Raw genomic sequence first — 3,225 nt, forward strand, 5'->3', positions numbered from 1 at the left:
GCAGGCTGGCGTCAGGCCAGGGCCCCACGAGCCCCTTTAGTGACGGTTTGTGACACAAACCGGTACTAAAGGTCTAACCTATAGTACCGGTTTGTGTCACCAACCGGCACTAAAGAGTCTTAACCTATAGTCCCGGTTGGAGACACAAACCGGCACTTTAGGGCAATTTTCAAACTCTACCCCTCCCCCCCTTATCGCCATTTCAGTTTTGAAAAAATCAAAAGAAAATGATAAAAACTTCAAAAAATAAAATCCTTCGAGAGGTAGTTATATTACTACATCTACTAGTTAGGAAAATTTGAAAACTTAAATTTGGACATGTTTTGCAAAAAAATGTAGGGAAAATGTAAAACAGCTATAACTTTTGCATACGATGTCGGAAAAAAACGTATAATATATCAAAAAATTCAGCACAAAAATCCGCATCCGATGGAGACCGCCTACGGCCTGTTTGAAATTTTTTAGAATCATCAAATTCCAAAAGGAAAAAAGATATGGTCAAATTTCTTTTTTTTAAAAAAAATTGGTTAAATCTGGTCAAACTACTTATTCAAGAAGTATTAATGTTACTACATAATTATTCAAGAATATTAGTGTTACTAAATAATTATTTCAATTTTTTGAATTTTGGTCAAATCTGGTCAAACTGTGGTCAAACTATGGTCAAACTTATTCAAGAAATATTAGTGTTACTAAATAATTACTGTTTTTTAGAATAATAGTTTCAAACTCAAACGGTGAAACGTGTGACCTAATGCTCAAGCTAAACTGCTGCGGGTTAATAGGATTGACAGCTTACATTTGTCAGGAAAACAACAAGTGCAGACTTGGAATGTAGGGGGAATAGAACTCCGAAGTTAAGCGTGCTCAGGCTGGGGGAGTGAGAGGATGGATGACCGGCCGGGAAGTTAGGCGATTTGGAATGAGTGATCCACACTTGAGCAGTTAAGAGAGGTAATTAGAGACAAAATATCAAATAATTCAGAAAAATTAAAAATAAAAAAAATCAATAAAATAAAATAAAACCTTTAGTAACCGGTACTAAAGGTCCCACATACCAGGGCGCGAGCTCACGCCACGTGGTGGCACTTTAGCGTCGGTTCGTGTCGAACCGGTACTAAAGGGGGGGGGGGCCTTTAGTGCCCACCCTTTAGTGTCGGTTATGGAACCGGCACTAAAGGCCCTTACGAACTAATTTTAAAGCTCCGTTTTCATCTTAGGGTTTCGCGTGGGGGCGGTGGTAGACGGTGGCGGTGGGGGGGGGGGTGATGGTGGGGCGGCGGTGTGGCTTCGGGGGTAGAGGGATGGCCGGGGGCGGCGGAAGCACGGCGGTGGACGGCGGTTGAGGGGAGGGCGGGGCGGCCGGGCTGGCGCGGGAGCGCCGCCGGCCGTGGGTGTCGGAGGACGGCGGCTAGGCCGGTGGTACGTGCGGCGGTTATAGGGAAGAAGATGAACAGTAGATCTGGCTGGGGGTTGAAGAAATCAATCTAGCCGTTCATTTCAAATCTGACGGTTGAAAACAGAGCGACCGACCCAAATCAAATATTCAGTCAACTTACTCCTAGCCAATCCCTTAAAAGAAACTGCTGGCAATACATTGCAGAGATTTATTGGATATATTGACGGCAAAACGACCAGAAAAGTAATGCGTGAATAGGTCAAAAGTCACTGAAAAGTGAGCCCTGTCCGGCGCATTTTGTCAGCTACGATCTTGTCCAGACGGCTCGCCATTTCCGGCGTCATGTGGTTCACCCAATCGCCGGACGCCCCATTCCTGAAGAGCGCATCACGCGGGATGGGGAGGAGTGGATCCAAGTGCCCGGTTTTGTTGGCGTCCAGGCCCTTGAGGTGGTCGAAGCTGCAGAGCCGGACGATGGTGTCGACGGTGCCAGCCTCGTCCTCCGCTGGGCAGAATGGCATTCCGAGGAACCGCGCCAGCTTTCGGACGTTCTCGGCCGGGTCGCGGAGCAGCTCCTCGTACCGCAGGAAGAGCACCTTGTCCGGCATCGCCCTGCTCGCGCGCCAGTAGCCGAGGACGTGGTCCCAGACCGGGCCGAACGCCACCGCGCCGTCGCAGACGGACTCGAAGACGACGGCGAACGCCAGGTCCGGCTGCAGGCGGCGGAGGAAATGCCACGCCGAGACGGCCATGTCCTTGGGGTCCCTGCATACGTAGACGACCCGGCAGCCGGGCACGGCCGACGGCACCATTGGGAGCGGCATGTGCGTGTTCATCAGGCGCGGGGACGGGAGCGCCTCGAGCTCCGCCTCCCGGCCGCCCTGGAACAGGCCCTCCAGGAAAGGCACGCACTGGTGCGGGTTCAGGCGGCGGAGCGGGTGGTCGGCGCCGGCGGGAGGGTAGGCCCTGCGTGCCATCGTCGCGAAGGTCAAGGCGTTGAGCCACGTGGTGCCGGACTTGGGCAAGCTGGCCACAATGACGTCGTCGGGGCGGGCTCGAATCGCCGCTGGAGGGCGACGGCCGCCGGTACGTGGATATCCCGTAGCCAGAATCCCTGGTAAAGACGGAGCTTCTTTACACCGTTGGCCTCCAGCGCGCTCGGCAGGGTGGAGACAAGGTTTGTGCTTATAATAACAAGAGCGTCCTCGAAAGGAACCGGCCCTTCTTCTGGAGTCGCCATGGAAGACAAGGTCGGCATGCTAAAAAATGGCAAAGAAGAGCCACCGCGGTGGAGTGAAAGGAAGAGCTGCAAGCAGCTACCGATTGGAAGAAGGGGAGAGCGGCGTTGGAATGCTGGCGTCTGAGAGAGAGATATCACAGAAAATAGGGCAGATATAGAAACGCACATCCAGTACCACATGCTCCATGCACGCCCCTCCATTTGCAGCCCACTTGATAAATACAGTAGAAAATAGGGCAGACGAAATACACCTGCAGCCCACATATGTATATCCAAATGGATCGGGAGCGACTAGTATAGAATCTGGGTCTATGGTGAAAAAATATAAAAAATGAACCTGGGCCATTGGATGAAAGATGACTGGTACAGATTTAGGTGGAGAGTTCTCAGTGTACATTTCATGATAACCCCCTGGTACTAGTTACATATAGGACATAACTTTTACAGTAACCACCTCAAATCTCTCATATATCAATCAAGTTTTCCTTCAATTTTTCAAACCTGTACGAGTGCCCCTCTCCTATGAGGTTTACACAAAACTGCACATACATATGTACTGTACGATATTCCATGTAGATTTGATTTC

General features: G+C 50.4%; 1 pseudogene; it reads right to left on the reverse strand.

Annotated features, from left to right (window-relative positions):
- Nucleotides 1–1,579: 1,579 nt before the first annotated feature.
- LOC125524381 lies at nucleotides 1,580–2,639 on the reverse strand (annotated as a pseudogene).
- Nucleotides 2,640–3,225: the final 586 nt, after the last annotated feature.

This window comes from Triticum urartu, chromosome 7 (genome assembly GCF_003073215.2).
Source record: "Triticum urartu cultivar G1812 chromosome 7, Tu2.1, whole genome shotgun sequence".
Taxonomy (NCBI): Eukaryota; Viridiplantae; Streptophyta; class Magnoliopsida; order Poales; family Poaceae; genus Triticum; species Triticum urartu.